The sequence below is a fragment of the Schistocerca serialis genome, chromosome 4 (assembly GCF_023864345.2).
Source record: "Schistocerca serialis cubense isolate TAMUIC-IGC-003099 chromosome 4, iqSchSeri2.2, whole genome shotgun sequence".
NCBI lineage: Eukaryota > Metazoa > Arthropoda > Insecta > Orthoptera > Acrididae > Schistocerca > Schistocerca serialis.
In genome coordinates, this window is record NC_064641.1 from 221363462 (window position 1) to 221381378 (window position 17917).

Genomic DNA, 17917 nt, shown 5'->3' on the forward strand with positions numbered 1-17917 from the left:
TACAAATAGACCGCTTGCTTTGTGGATGACACCTGTCATCCGCGCGAGTGACCTTGTCATGAATTTTCGCGCGAGTAACGGAGGGTTAAATAACCTCCACAGCGTGAGCTCACTGGGAGCCGAGTTCTTCGTGGCTGCTACAGTCTCCAGACCGCATTGTCCTACCGCTCAGGCGCCATGATGAGACAGTTCAGTTGAGTCCACAGTCACCAAAAAGTTCGATAAGGGATTGCCAGAGGCCTTGGTGCTAACGATCTTGTTGCTTGCTAGTAGCGGCAATCAGATAATATGGAGTTATGGTGGCAACTCGCATCTGGACCACCAGCGCCTTCGTGCCGCAGCTAACGTTATTTGCTATGTGCTGTCGTTAGTCTTTTGCTCGCCCTCAGCTGTGTGTTTGATTTCTTCATTTTATTTCCTACGCCTTGTCTGCCACTCCAGTAATATCCAGGCCCTTTTGCCACATATTTCTGTACCTTTTTACCTTGTTCAAACTGTGAGCTTGATTGTCAGTAGTTTTGTGGGACTTTACTATACTCTACATATTTAACTGAGTCTGTTGTCGATTCTTATTGAAGCAGAATTGTGCCATCCCCTTCTGTCCTTAATCTTTCTAGTGTGATTGTGCAGACAAGGTCGATCCATGCCTGTGGTAGGAGATGGATTCGTTGATTTAGGCTCAGTCAGGGCAGGATGTTGTGTAATGTGAGCTCCTTTCCGAGGCACCCAACTGGGAACGCAGTTTCATTTTTCAAGAGTGGCCCAGATTAGTATCTAGACGCTTGATGACATGTGGGCCAGAATCGACAACAAGAAGCCGAAGCTGAAATGCTAAATTCTGCATTCGGAAGATCCTTAATAACGTGTAATCGAGGATTGCTGCCCCTGTTCAGTGGCCATTGCAGCACCACTAGTGAGGATAGTGACATAGGTGTCAGTAAAAGCAGATACAACAGCTAAAAATGGACAAGCTCCAAGGCTTGACAGGATTCCTGGGTGTTCTATTCAGAATCAGAACCACCAAGCATTACTGAAGTGCAAAATTGCTATTAGTTGTACTTATAAATTATTAAATCAAAATCGCCTCTCAACTAACAGTTGATGCAATTTCTTAACACCTTCAACATATGAAACTTCCTGGCAGATTAAAACTGTGTGCCCGACCGAGACTCGAACTCGGGACCTTTGTCTTTCGCGGGCAAGTGCTCTACCATCTGAGCTACCGAAGCACGACTCACGCCCGGTCTCACAGCTTTACTTCTGCCAGTATATCGTCTCCTACCTTCCAAACTTTACAGAAGCTCTCCTGCGAACCTTGCAGAACTAGCACTCCTGAAAGAAAGGATACTGCGGAGACATGGCTTAGCCACAGCCTGGGGGAGATTCCCAGAATGAGATTTTCACTCTGCAGCGGAGTGTGCGCTGATATGAAACTTCCTGGCAGATTAAAACAGTTTTAATCTACCAGGAAGTTTCATATCAGCGCACACTCCGCTGCAGAGTGAAAATCTCATTCTGGAAACCTTCGACATATGACTGATAAATCATCTCCTTTACCTAAACTGAAAATCACTGAACAATGAAAATTAACTGACTACAATAATTGCTTAATGCATGTAAAGCAATGCGACAAGTAGCTTTTGGTTGCTGAGTTGTATCAGCGACACAATCAAATTAAAAAAAAAAACTGTTTCCTCCAATAATATTGTATTTTTAGGTATTCCCCACTTCTCAGAATTTCTCTCCTTCAAATGGGAACCGCCTGCTCTGGCCCAGAGCTCCACCTAAGCTAACCGATCACCCTCACACGTCGCCCAAGACTCGATTACGATTAGCCCCCCCCCCTCATCCCCCCCCCCCCCCCGGCTACTGCTGTTCTGCTTATCACACGCTGTTTTGCTCAATAATGCTTTTCTTAATAGTCAACGACGATGTAGCTTTTACTGTGTCCAAGCTTTACAAATTTATCTCTTGAAGTTTACGTTTTTGCAGTCGATTTGTTACATAACTGACTGATAAACTCGTGCTATGGACAATTGTTTCAGTAAACTGATACATCACAAACTATTTTTATAAATAAAATGTGGTGTCACCGCCAGACAGCACACTTGCTAGGTGGCAGCCTTTAAATCGGCCGCGGTCCGTTAGTATACGTCGGACCCGCGTGTCGCCACTCTCAGTGATTGCAGACCGAGCGCCGCCACTCGGCAGGTCTAGAGAGACTTCCTAGCACTCGCCCCAGTTGTACAGCCGACTTTGCTAGCGATGGTTCACTGACAAATTACGCTCTCATCTGCCGAGACGATAGTTAGCATAGCCTTCAGCTACGTCATTTGCTACGACCTAGCAAAGCGCCATTACCAGTTACTATTGATGCTGTAAAACATGTACCGTCAAGAGCGATGTTCACCATTTATGGATTAAAGTTAAGTATTCCAACAGCTACGTCCTTTTTTGCTAAAGTCTAACTTCCTTGTCCTGTTCCAGACCTCACGCCAGCCTGCGTGAGCTAAAACGCGTGCCTTTCGGCTTCCTCTCATAGTGGGTTGGCTCTCTTGCCAATCCACAACACAACATTTCTTCATGATACGAGTGGCAGACAATATGTTTCTCTAAAATTCTTCTATAACACAAGTCAGATTGATCTATAAAATTTTCCTGTCTTACAAAGTAGGTGGCTTTCTCCTTACACGAACCTTTCAAAATCTACAATCACATACAGTACGGATCAAGAGAAAATTAATAACAGTAATGTGAGTTACATGAACCAAAATAAGGGAGAAAAAATCTCACATAGCTAATTTAACATTAGGACAGCGAAACGGGACTGTCTCATCTTTTGGATGGCACTTGACATTAGCATTGCCACCTGATTAAATGGTAAGCAAACCTGAAAAAGAAGAAAACCAAAAATTAGTGATTGTAGGCTATGTAACTGAACACCGCAAGTGCGTTTGTAGACCTAAAAGAAGGGGCATAGCTTAAGAAGCCCCAAAAACTGCGGGGAAATTAACTTGCTCTAAAGTAAAGCAATAATGGCTCACCAGTGCTGCAAAACCTGTGTAACCAGCGAGAATTCACGTGGAGTGGCCATGGCTATGTCTGCAGCGGAAAGGTAGTGTCGCTGAAAACAGGTGTAGACACGAACAAGTAATGTGGGAAACTGATGTTGGGCAATGCGCCGCGAAATGGCAATTAAGGAGATGTGAAATGGGTCGACAGAAGGCACAGATGTGGCGAGGAAGTTACGTTGCTATGTTTTTAAAGCAAAGGTTGTGAGCCGTTACATAAACCAGCATGTATAGATAAAAGAATACAGAACAGGTAATATAGGAACAAGAACCATTATATATAAAATGATGAAATTACGGCAAATACTCTAAGAATTACTGAGATAAAATAATCTGAAAAATTGTTTTGGTGAAACACCAATAACGTCAAAACTACAAAATGACTGTAAAGTACGGCTACTTGCATTTATTAAAAATGATTAAAGATTATTAAAATTATTAAAAACGACGATGGGAATTCTTAAAGAAACATGTTGCAAGGTGACAAATAAGTATTCCAGCGACATAAAATAATTATTAGACATAAAAAGTACAAATACGTAAAAAGGTAGGCTGATAAGGGAAACCGTACTGCAAGGGCCAATATGCAATAAAAAACATAAAAACAGAAACAAGAAAAAACAAAGCAACATGAAGTTAAAAACATCCCTAATGAAAAAGATTATGGTGGGAACACTGGTAGGGGAAGGCACAGGGAACCAAAATTTGAAAAGATGGCACGATGTTGAAGTTCTAACTGACTGTTCATATGTGGTGTGAAAACTGTATTACGGAACACAAGATCTGGAATTTCTCCAAAATGTTAAAGACATTCTACTTGCACATCTGCATACACACTCCGCAAGCCATTGTACGGTGCGTGGCGGAGGGTACCCTGTAACACTACTAGTTATTTCCTTTCCTGTTCCACTCGCAAATAGAACCAGTGAAAAACGACTATCTATATGCCTCAGTATGGGCCATAATTTTTCGTATCTTGTCTTCGTGGCCCTTATTCGAAATGTACGTGTATGTTGGCGTCATTAGAATCGTTCTGCAGTCAGCTTCAAATGCCAGTTCTCTAAATTTTATCAGAAGCGTTCCTCGAAAAGTACGTCGCTTCAGGGATTCCCGGTTGAGTTCCTGAAGCATCTCTGTTATACTTGCGTGTTGTTTGAACCTACGAGTAACAAATCTAAGTAGCCCACCTCGGAATTACTTCAATGTCTTCCTTTAATCTGACCTGATGCGGGTCCCAAACATCGAGCAGTACTCGAGGATATGTTGCACTACCATCCTTGTAACCATTGCATAAAATCTCTGTTTTTTTGTCGGATCAGAAATACTGGTCCAGTATCACACATTCTTTGAGCAGAAATATGTTTTCCAGTATTTGATAGACATCGCAGATAGCCCCTACTACAAATGAGATAAGACCTCAGCCATAGATCCGTCTCCTATGCCTCTCGTCTCTGTATACAGCAGAAACAAATGTTTCCGTGCTAACCAGCGTGGATCCCGAGAGAACGTACCATGGGAAATTCAATTTGTGCTTTTAGTACGAGGTCTCAAAAGCCCACAGATAGAGGTAACCAGGGGGATTCGCTGTTTCTAGACATTCTAAAAGCTTCAAATTCAGTATCGCATCAATACAAGCTACAGAAAGTACATTCATATAGGACATCAGGTCAGGTTATGCATCTGGATCGAGGGCCTCTTGAAATGTAAAACGGAGCATGCTATCCTCTATTTTTTGGAACACAGAAGTAATTTATAGAGTGAAAAGGAAAGTGAGGTAGTGCTACTACTATCCATGTTATATTATTATGCTTTTTTTTGTATTTCTAATCTTTTCGTAGATGAGGAAGTATTATCAGATAAAAATTATAGCAGCGTCCCGCGCGCGCGAGTGTGTGTGTGTGTGTGTGTGTCACATCACTTTTCTGACTGTTTGATGCGATGCGGCGAAACAAGAGCTGTATCATTGTAAGAGATACAGAAGCAAGCGAATGCGCGGGACTTACACCATACAGAAGCAAGCGAATGCGCGAGACTTACACCAGTTTACTAATATTTGCGCCACGTCATCATACCACACCTCTGCGTACTACACAAAGGATTGCACTTTAATCTAAGAGTGAAATTAAAAATTAAAATAAATTTTCCAAATTTTGTCAGTGTATGCTTCGGTATATTAATGTTAACATTGTGACGTTTCAGAATGATCAAGTTAATATATTTTGTTAAATATATTATTTTAAGAAAAAATAATGAAGCTGGAAAGTTAAAACCCGTTCAGAATATGCAAATGTGTGTCATAATTACAAACTACAAGTCTCGACTTGATGGGAGCCATATTTTGGTCAAAATCGGCGTTTTTACGAGGAGTTGAAGGCGCTAAATATTAGACTCATAAAGATGAAAATTCGCACAGTATGTAGCCTTAGCTTCATCTAGAAACCTTATATTTTGCCACCAAGAAGCTACCTCTATTACATTTCAAGTTATTTACTAAAAACCAAATTTGGAACGAAAACGTCCTTATTCATAGTAGATTAAGTATCATTTGTGTTTGTTACAGAAAGTTCTAATTACATCACCTCTTTATATTGATGAAATAATCCAGCTATACCAAGTTTCAAGACTTTATTATAAATAACAACCATTACAAGGGATCTTAGAAGCAGTTCAGAGGCCGCGCGGGATTAGCCGAGCGGCCTTGGGCGCTGCAGTCATGGACTGTGCGGCTGGTCCCGGCGGAGATTCGAATCCTCCCTCGGGCATGGGTGTTTGTGTGTGTTTGTCCTTAGGGTAATTTAGGTTAAGTAGTGTGTAAGCTTAGGGACTCATGACCTTAGCAGTTATGTCCCATAATATTTCACACACATTTGAACAGTTTTTGCAGTTCAGAGGTCATGCTCTACTGTCAGTTCCGTTCTAAAAATTCTAGCCCGCAAAGTTTAAATGCAGTCGAGCTAAACCTTTTTCAATAACTAAAGCAAACTTAACTCTACACATATAAAAATTAAGAAGATGGTAAATTAATAAACGACAGAGATATCAATTACTATGTGTCCGAGAAGTGGCCATTAGATGGTGCTACCTGTGCCTAGGGCGGTTGAGAGCAGATATTCCATTTGGCGGCCCAGTGCGTCCATATACAGGGTGTTACAAAAACTTACGGCCTAACTTTCAGGAAACATTCCTCACACACAAAGAAAGAAAATATGTTATGTGGAGATGTGTCCGCAAACGCTTAATTTCCATGTTAGAGCTCATTTTAGTTTCGTTCCACCTACGCTCAATGGAGCACGTTATCATGATTTCATACGGGATACTCCACCTGTGCTGCTAGAACATGTGCCTTTACAAGTGCGACACAACATGTGGTTCATGCACGATGGAGCTCCTGCACATTTCAGTCGAAGTGTTCGTACGCTTCTCAACAACAGATTCGGTGACCGATGGATTGGTAGAGGCGGACCAATTCCATGGCCTCCACGTTCTCCTGACCTCAACCCTCTTGACTTTCATTTATGGGGTCATTTGAAAGCTCTTGTGTACGAAACCCCGGTACCAAATGTAGAGACTATTCGTGCTCGTATTGTGGACGGCTGTGATACAATACGCCATTCTCCAGGGCTGCATCAGCGCATCAGGGATTCCATGCGACGGAGGGTGGATGCATGTATTCTCGCTAACGGAGGACATTTTGAACATTTTCTGTAACGAAGTCTTTGAAGTCACGCTGGTACGTTCAGTTGCTGTGTGTTTTCATTCCATGATTAATGTGATTTGGAGAGAAGTAATAAAATGAGCTCTAACATGGAAAGTAAGCGTTTCCGGACACATGTCCACGTAACATATTTTCTTTCTTTGTGTGTGAGGAATGTTTCCTGAATGTTTGGCGGTACCTTTTTGTAACACCCTGTATAAACACAGCCAGAGAGCCATTAAGGAGAGAGACTTCGCACCGAGATATCAATCTGTCCGCGTTAGTCAAACGCCCGAGGCCTACGAGAAAGGCAGGCTGCGGCGCGTACGTCACGAAGGTAGTCTTGCGCTCGCTCGCTTGCTCAACACGAGACAAACTACGTTTCTACAACTGTTAACTCGTAACTCGGCGTGTCCGTACCACCTAAAACTGAATCTTACTCTTATTAGTCCTATAATGATGGGAAGTCCATGGGCCTACTTATAATTTGTTACGGCTGTACTGGCGTACGCCGGCCGGGGTGGCCGATCGGTTCTAGGCGCTACAATCTGGAACCGCGCGACCGCTACGGTCGCAGGTTCGAATCCTGCCTCGGGCATGGATGTGTGTGATGTCCTTAGGTTAGTTAGGTTTAAGTAGTTTTAAGTTCTAGGGGACTGATGACCTCAGAAGTTAAGTCCCATAGTGCTCAAAGCCATTTTGTACTGGCGTAAAATAAAGTAAAATCATGCTAAAATGATTATCAGTTGCATAAGGCACCACTTCCAGTGTGTAATGAGTATCGTTAAGCAGAAGAGACTAAATACTATAAACAAGCTGATATACAATTTATATCGAGTATTGATCTTAAATTAAATTTTGGTGTAGTACTGTTAATCAGTAAGTCTTCATAATAGCATATTCCAATGGAAGATGCTATTCTCGTTAGTACTTACACGCCCAGCTGCGAGTTAACAGATTTAGAAACGCATTTTGGGTGCTGAGCTGAGCGAGCGAGCGAGTTCAGGCAACACCACCTCCACTACACCTAGACTACAGGCCTGCGCACACACTTGTGACGTCACATGCTGATGGCCAGGTCTGTATCGGAACGCTGCTGTTAAGCACTCTGCATCTATACGAACTTTACGAGTTTTAGAGCTGAGACCGCATAGGGATTCTCGTGCTTTCCTCTTCTACATGACCTTGTAATGAAAGTATGGAAATTTATATCATTGCGTAAAGTAACTGAACAAAACTCCCTATGTTATTTCAAGATGTAGAATTATTTTGACGATCTGCCTTAAATACGCGTTTCTAGGCTGGAATACAAACTGTAATTTTAAATTCTGTCTTTTACCTCCGGAGCTACGTTTTCTTACAGTAAAAAATCTGCAATATGCAACAACACGCAGACGTTTTCGGTTTTAAATAAAGCAGCTGGAGACCCTTCAGAATTTAAAAATTTGTTTCCCCGGTTATTTTCGTAAATTTTACTCTCCACTTCAAAATTTGCTGACCTCAGACGAAACTCAAATCATTCGACGAAATGGAGTACCTCCTCACATAATGTTTAATAAATCAAAAAACCCGAAAAAATAATTTATTTCCCTGTTTCTCCAGAACTTTAGAACCTTAAACATGAAAAGATTGTTTCTCCTATATCCTTGACTGAAATTCGTGTCACAGAGTGCTCTTAATTTAATCACAATGCAGTTACCTCGAAATTCTGCTTTATATACTGCTTAATGTGACGAACACTGAATTCATTAAAGCAATTTTCTAAGTTGGTTTACTCAGATTGAAATTATTTCCGAATAGAAACTTCCTGGCAGATTAAAACTGTGTGCCCGACCGAGACTCGAACTCGGGACCTTTTGCCCGAGTTCGAGTCTCGGTCGGGCACACAGTTTTAATCTGCCAGGAAGTTTCAATTCAGCGCACACTCCGCTGCAGAGTGAAAATCTCATTCTGGAAATATTTCCGAATAGCTGTATATGTAAAACTGAACAAAATCATTCTGTAGATCTTCCAAATAAAAGTTCTGGAAACTCAATAATCAATAATCGAGAGGAATACTAAACATTTTCGAGCCACACTAATTAATATAATTATTCTGTGTGACAATAGTTGCAAATATGAGAGACATTTTACAGCCAGCTTCGTATTAACCTCGCAGCAATGGTTCAGTATTAAGAAACAAATTATACTGGTACATGATACATAACTGCTTTTAAAAACAATTGGCAAATGTGGTGCAATGGAAACAAATAACACGCTACAAATTTTTTGTCATTTACTTACCCTTGAATGATGCGTGGACACAAATTCCTGTCTGGGAATAGCTGCAATCCAGCGATTTCTCAACTTCGCACATTTGGGAAACCGAAACATTTGCACTTTCATGCCTTTTTGGGATTTATAATTTCCCTGGCAAAAGGGAACGCAACACTTGTATCCCACACTTCGAAGAACTGTAGGCAAATACTGTATGAAATATATATCAGTTTCACGTGGCACACACTTTCAACGCGCCAACAGTTTGTGACGTCACGTGCCAATGTGGCCGCTGTGCGTAGGCCTTGTATCTAGAAGGCTTTGGTTCAGGACTACCTTCGTCACGTACGCGCCGCGGCCTGTCTTTCTCGTGCGCTGTGCCACGGATGACGTCACAGCCAGGCAGCTACCAAAAGTGTTTTCGGAAAAGTAGGAAGTGAACTCGAGAGGACTGTACATCGTCCTGGATTTCTTAGATTTTATGAAGTAACTGTTTGTGTGCCGCCCGTAATGTTGACAAAACTGCGTGGCAAGTGGCGAGATGATTTTCCACTTTTTAGGTGAGCAATGAACCTTTGGTTATTACAAGTTAGGGCGATAGACCATTTTACTTGGAACTTTCCGTAAAGGTCGCCTCGGGACTGTTTATAGTCCTGTTTCCGATGATGATGATTAGTCCCATACTCCTTTACAGAGCGTAGGGGAGCGACGCGGGAGACCCGCGCCGCCTTACTAGGCAAGGTCCTAGTGGAGGTGGTTTGCCATTGCCTTCCTCCGACCGTAATGGGGATGAATGATGATGATGAAGACGACACAACAACACCCAGTCATCTCAAGGCAGGAAAAATCCCTGACCCCCGCCGGCAATCGAACCCGGGACCCCGTGCTCGGGAAGCGAGAACGCTACCGAGAGACCACGAGCTGCGGACTGCTTCCGATAGGGACATAATTATTACTATTATTATTATTAGGAATATTATTATATTTTGTGCATGTGAAGTTTTACTTAATATACCGACGAGTTAAAACTCAAAACTTTTATTTTTTCCTGATCGCACTGAATAAATAGCAAGTGGGAACATTTTCTTGCAGTGAGTACATTGAGTAATACGAACTTGCAGACTAGATATTATGGTCAGTATATTCTCCACCACTTTCTGGATGACCGCAAAAAAGTTTTCAGGCCGTTGTAAATGGCGAAGACAGGTGTGAAGCACGCACAGACGATTTAAGTGTCTTTTCATAACGACATAATGAAATAGAGACCAGTGAGATTATTTTAGCCGCCGCGCCACTGAGGCTCACAAGGGATTCCTCTCCTGTGGCAACTTCTTCTCAGAGCAGCACTTGGACTTAACGTCCTCAGAGTGTATTCCTGTTTTTGTCTTCTTCTACCTTTTACAGCTCCCTCGAGTATCATGAAAGTTATTCCTTGATGTCGTAATATATGCCCTAACATCCTATCCTTTCTTCTTGTCAATGTCTTCCTCATATTCCCCCTGGCACTGTCAGAGCGCCTGCCCCCGTCGGAGGTTTGAGTCCTCCCTCGGGCATGGGTGTGTGTGTTGTCGTTAGCGTAAGTTAGTTTAAGTTAGATTAAATAGCGGGTAAGCTTAGGGACCGATGACCTCAGCAGTTTGGTCTCATAAGACCTTACCACAAATTTCCAATTTTCCATGTTCCCCTCCTCACAATTTCTCTGGAGAACATCCATATTTTTTGCCTTATCAGTCCACCTATAAGGGGCAGTCAAATGAAAAGGAGGCTGATGGGGGGGAAAAAGTAAGTGAACTGTTTATTATTTCAAAAGTAATCGCAATATCTATTAATATATTTATCCCACTCTAAGACAAGAGGGTCAAAACCTTCGCTGGGGAGCCCTTATACGTCCTCCATACAGTCCCGATATCGTCCTAGGTGAGATTTAGATATTTGGGGGCCCTGCAGAATGACATTCATGGCTCTCGGTTTGTTTCAGACGAAGAAGTGCTCGCCTGGATACAATCATGGTTCCATAAGTAACCGCAAATATTTTTTCATTACATTGACCACCTTGTCTCACAGTGTGACGACTGTGTATTAACCGTTATGGCGATTATTTTCGAAATAAAAAACAGTTTACTTACTATTTCCATCTACATGAAAGATATTCACAGCTGGGATTACGAACAACCGTCAGCTGTATAACGGAATGAAAATTTGTGCCGGACAGGGACTCGAATCCAGATTTCCCACTTATCGAGAGCGGTCACCTTACCATTTGGCTATCCAAGCACGCTTCACAGCCAGACCCATAGCTTCCATAAGCAGTGAACCATGTGTCTACAACCCACATTTGCACATTCATTGTGTATATTCTTGTACAGGGGAGACATTTTTAATTGAAAGTTGCTTGCCTGGTGTCGGCGGATAAATACACTACTGGCCATTAAAATTGTTACACCAACAAGAAATTCAGATGATAAACGGGTATCCATTGGAAAAAAATGTTATACTAGAACTGACATGTCATTACATTTTCACGCAATTTGGGTGCATAGATCCTGAGAAATCAGTACCCAGAACAACCACCTCTGGCCGTAATAACGCCCTTGATACGCCTGGGCATTGAGTCAAACAGAGCGTGGATGGCGTGTACAGGTACAGCTGCACATGCAGCTTCAACACGATACCACAGTTCATCAAGAGTAGTGACTGGCGTATTATGACGAGCCAGTTGCCCGGCCACCATTGACCAGACGTTTTCAGTTAATGAGAAATCTGCAGAATGTGCTGGTCAGGGCAGCAGTCGAACATTTTCTGTATCCAGAAAGGCCCGTTCAGGACCTGCAACATGCGGTCGTGCATTATCCTGCTGAAATGTAGGGTTTCGCAGGGATAGAATGAAGGGTAGAGCTACGGGTCGTAACACAGCTGAAATGTAACGTCCACTGTTCAAAGTGCCGAACAAGAGGCGACCGAGACGTGTAACCAATGGCACCCCATACCATCACGCCGGGTGATACGCCAGTATGGCGATGATGAATACACGCTTCCAATGTGCGTTCACCGCGATGTCGCCAATCACGGATGCGACCATCATGATGCTGTAAACAGAACCTGGATTCATCCGAAAACATGACGTTTCGCTATTCTAGCACCCAGGTTCGTCGTTGAGTACACCATCGCAGGCGCTCCTGTCTGTGATGCAGCGTCAAGGGTAACCGCAGCCATGGTCTCTGAGCTGATAGCCCATGGTGCTGCAAACGTCGTCGAACTGTTCGTGCAGATGGTTGTTGTCTTGCAAACGTCCCCATCTGTTGAATCAGGGATCGTGACTTGGCTGCACGATCCGTTACAGCCATGCGGATAAGATGCCTGTCATCTCGACTGATAGTGATAAGAGGCCGTTGGGATCCAGCACGGGGTTCCGTATTACCCTCCTGAACCCACCGATTCCATATTCTGCTAACAGTCATTGGATCTCGACCAACGCGAGCAGCAACGTCGCGATACGATAAACCGCAATCGCGATAGGCTACAATCCGACCTATATCAAAGTCGGAAACGTGATGGTACGCATTTATCCTTCTTATACGAGGCATCACAACAACGTTTCACCAGGCAACGGCGGTCAACTGCAGTTTGTGCATGAGAAATCAGTTTGAAACTTTCCTCATGTCAGCACGTTGTAGGTGTCGCCACCGGCACCAACCTTGTGTGACTGCTCTGAAAAGCTAATCATTTGCATATCACAGCATCTTCTTCCTATCGGTTAAATTTCGCGTCTGTAGCACGTCTTCTTCGTGGTGTAGCAATTTTAATGGCCAGTAGCGTATGATATTGCATCGCCTGTGCCTCCATAATTGGAAATTTGTGGTAAGGTCTTATGGGACTAAACTACTTAGGTCATCGGTCACTAAGCCAACACACTATTTAATCTAAGTTAAACTAACTTACGCTAAGGACAACACACACACCCATGCCCGAGGGAGGACTCGAACCTCCGACGGGGGAAGCCGCGCGGACCGTGACGAGGCGCCTGAGACCGCGCGGCTACCCCGTGCGGCGTGCCTCCATACGTGCACGCAAGTCGTAAGGAACATAGCTTCGTACATCTGAGCAACACGTGCACTGCAATATCGTATCTATCTGCCGACATCAGGCAAGCGACTTTCAGTTAAAAATGTCTCCCCTGTACGAAAATATCCATAACTAATAGATGCAAGAGTGCAGGTTGTAGACACGTGGTTGACGGCATACGGAGGTTTGGGCTTGGTCATGAAGTGCGCTCGAGTAGCGTAATGGTAAGGCTACCACTCAAGCTGGAAATCCGGATTCGATTGCCGGTCCGGCACAAATTTTCATTGGCGTCTTTTCCTTATACAGCTGATACTTGTTCGTATCCGAAATTGCGAATACATTTCATGTTTTTCATAATTGCTGTAGTCGCCACGTTGCCTGCTCCTTCGGAAATGCATGCATCTCTGTAGGAACATTGCATCGTACTTGTGAACAACACAGGCACTGCAATATCGTATTAGCCGGCCGAAGTGGCCGTGCGGTTAAAGGCGCTGCAGTCTGGAACCGCGTGACCGCTACGGTCGCAGGTTCGAATCCTGCCTCGGGCGTGGATGTTTGTGATGTCCTTAGGTTAGTTAGGTTTAACTAGTTCTAAGTTCTAGGGGACTAATGACCTCAGCAGTTGAGTCCCATAGTGCTCAGAGCCATTTTGAACCAATATCGTATTTTCTTGCTTCTGTCTTGTTTTAATTTGACTGCCCTTATAATTTTCGATATATTTGCCCAAACGCTTCGATTATCCTCTTTTTTACCAGCTTCCGCGTAGTCTGCGATTTACTTCCGTACATCGTACAGTGCTGTGCTCCAAACATACATTCTCAGGAGTTTCTTCCTCAAATTGAGGCCGATGTTTGTTGCTACTAGAATTCTTTCGGCCTTTAATGCCCTCTTTTCTTGTGGTATTTTGCTACGTATGGTGCCCTTGCTTCTTCCGTCATGATTTATTTTGCTTCAAACGAAGCATAATTCCTTCACTTCGTCTACTTTTGATCCGCAGTTTTATTGCTAATCTCATTTCTGCTACTCCTCATTACTTTCGTCGTTCTTCAAATGGTTCAAATGGCTCTGAGCACTATGGGACTTAACACCTGAGGTCATCAGTCCCCTAGAACTTAGAACTTCTTAAACCTACCTAACCTAAGGACATCACACACATCCATGCCCGAGGCAGGATTCGAACCTGCGACCGTAGCAGTCGCGCGGTTCCGGACTGAAGCGCCTAGAACCGCTCAGCCACCGCGGCCGGCATCATTCTTCAGTTTACCCTCAATCTGCAGTGTGGAAGAAGGAAGGAAGATTGGGTGTAATGTACCGTTGACATTGAGATCAGAGACGGAGCACAAGTTCGGATTGTGTCATGGGTAGGGAAGGAAATCGGCCGTGCCCTTTCAAAGGAACCATCCCGACATTTGCCTGGATTGTTTTAGGGAAATCACGGAAAACCTAAATCTGAATGACGGGACGCAGGGCTGAACCGTCGTCCTCCCAAATGCAAGTCCAGTGAGCTAACCACTGTGCCACCTCCCCCAGTTTGCAGTGTGTGCTCACTGCATTGTTCGTTCCAGTCATTGGGTCCTCCATTTCTTTCTCATTTTCACTGAGGATAGCAATGCCATCAGCGAATCTTTCACCCTGATTTTTAATCACACTCTTGAACCTTTCCTTTATTTGCGTCAACGCTTTTTCGACGTATAGGTTGAACAGTTGGGTCGAAACACCACATGTGTGTATCATACCCTACCTAATCCGAGCACTTGCTTCATGGTCTTCCAGTGTGGTAATGTAGTACTGAAGTTAGATATGTCACGCCTCACGCAGAAGTACCTGATCACATTGCGTGTGTGAATGGATCAGAAAGATGCTTCCATACTTGCTACAACAAAAAATACCTTTCGATGCGCACTTTACAATGATTTGTACCGTGGCAGATTTAATTGTGGTGGTGTCAAGTAATGTCTCACACCACCAGCATTTACCAAACGATGAGGAAACTATCCATCAGACGTATTTAATAGTCTTCTACATTTGAGCATATAGATTTAAAATAAGTTTCTCGTGCCAAATCTCGTGCTATGATTTTTTTCAAACGAAGACTGCGGAATGCAGCTGGCTGAATTTATGACAAAACATTCTTTGAGCCAATTCACTTGTCGCATGTCTGCGATGATTGTTATGCGAAGCCATACTATTCAGGTATATATCTGTTCATAGAACTTACAGCCCAGCGCGCTAGTTTTTAAGACAGGGACGTGAGCCAAAACATAATCGAATCTGCATAGCGGATTGACTACCGCTGATCTGATAAGATGACTCCCCTGAGTGTGGATTTTAGGCAGTCTGCCACGATTGTTAAGGCTAATACAGGTACTGCGCTTATGTCCCGTCATCGCCTCAGAAAATACAACACACAAGCAGTTAAAATACGATAGCTCACGGAACGAAATTGACGCGATACACAGACAAATGGCGCACACGTTTGTGGCGAAAGGAAGGGCGTCCGACCTCAAAATTAAAATGAATTTTGCAAATCTCGAACACTGCGAATTCAGTACGAGTAAATAAACTTTAGGAAAAAGAAGGTTTATCTGCAAGTATATGGCGTTAACTTCAACCAGAGCTGTAAGTGAGACATTACTACATTTCAAGGTTTTTATCCATGGTATTTAATAAAATATCTAGTCTGTGTCAAGTGCTGTCGACTTTCTTCTTCCATCAGGTACGAATCTAATTTTTTGCTGGAGGAAGGGGCAAACAGTTTTATTTAAGGGTCGTCATTTTACTGTCACGCGGTATATGTGGTAGCACGTGACGTGCCCCGTGACTCGTGAGCGTGCAAAAGCTCAGGGTCATAACAAGTGGTTCACATGACAAAGCGTTTATAACGTGACAGACTTGCTCTTGGGTTATCTAAAACCATTTATGGCCTCTGAGCTGCTCTGGCAGATAACGTATCTCGGTCTGCCTCTGTGACAGCTAATTATCTTCTAATCATGCGGCTTTACAAAAACATCTTCCCAGAAGCGGGTGAGGTAGGATCAGTGTTTGCCTCTACGGCATTGAAGCCCTTACAGGCTGGATATCTATTCGGGACCAGTAAGAATAAGAAAAGCAACGGTCAAGCTCACACCTAAATAATCATTTCCGTACCCGTGCCGGACCTGCTCAACACCAACATCAACGAAAGGAAGTTACGATTAAATTTTTGAAAATAAAATACGTGCTGCAGGATGTATTAGCTTGTCCTGTTTTACTGACATTACTTGACACGTTTTCTACCGTTATAGGTAACAATTTTGCACTCATATTCATACATAAGGGTGATTACAATTAAAGTTTCGCTACTTTAGGGGTACCCATGTAACCCGAGTGATTGTAAGACAATGAAACCTTGTGGAAACGTTTGTTAGGACATGCAGAAAAGAAGTGAGGAATGTGCTATTGAAAGAAACACATTTTAATTTTCACACGAGAGTGTGAAAATTGTTGATTGCATACTAAGTTTACGTTCCAGGTTACGAATTTTGCTCAATGTGACGACCATCTGCATCTACGACAGCCTGGAACAGCTTTAGAGATTGCTCTACTGCTGCCCGAAGCATCTCAGGTGCGATGTTGGTTACTCCCTCGCTATGCTTTTCTTCAACCTCCAAAGTGTGTTAGTGTCCCGTCGATAAACTGAATCCCTCAGGTAAGGTAACTCACAGCCAGAAATCATAAGTGTTCAAATCTGGTAATCTTAGTGGCAACGCAGTTTGGAACGATCGGCCGATTTTCCGGTTCTGTCCAAATGTATTACGAAGTAACAGAGTGTCCTCATGAGCTATTTGTGGTGGAGCTCCACCGTGGATCAAAACAGTCGAATCCGAATCACCTCTCTCCCATTGAGCAGAGATGACATGTTGGCGAAGCAGTTCACACTAACGTTTACCGTTCGTGCTTGCACGCCCTCGTTCCTTGGAGCCTGAGTTAGTCGCTAGTACTGGCGCCTATCGGCAAGTCATGGCACTAACACTTTTGCAAGTGGTCCTGTTTTGCAAGTGGTCCAGCTCAGCCGGCCGGTGTGGCCGTGCGGTTCTAAGCGCGTCAGTTTGGAACCGCGTGACCGGTACGGTCGCAGGTTCGAATCCTGCCTCGGGCATGGATGTGTGTGATGTCCTTAGGTTAGTTAGGTTTAAGTAGTTCTAAGTTCTAGGAGACTGATGACCTCAGTCGTTAAGTCCCACAGTGCTCAGTGCCATTTGAACCATTTGAGCCACTACTAACAACGCAGTTCCTGCAGTGCACAGCCTTAACATCATTTCTGTAAAGTTGGGTATCTATATGAAAAATAGTTTTTTCCTTCTACATCGACTCAAGTAGCGAAAGCTAACTGTATCCACCCCGTGTATTTGTGTGTGAATTGTGTATTGAACCGGGGACCTAGAAACGACGGAGAGGCTTCGTCCCCGCCGTAGCCCTCACTGGTTCACAACCCCACAACAGGCTACCGCAGTCCACTTACCCCACCGCCACTTACCCAGGGTTATTGTGCGGTTCGGCTCGCGAGGGGCAGTCGCCTTCTCTCTTACGGACACCTTGCACACACAATAGCGCAATTCAGCTAGGAGGAATGTATGACCGGAAATCACGTGACCGGAAATGCCGATATTTAGGGTATAAAAGGATGCATGACAGCCGCAACCGATCTGTCTTCTGTGGTAGTTGAAAGTGTCAACATGGATTCCTCCGAAGTGCTTAAAATGGCTCAGCTATTAGGGAGGAGGACGCGATCAACCGACGAACGCTTTGGTTTGTGGTTGCTGCTGGAGAACCTGGACTGTCTTGTTTCTGACAT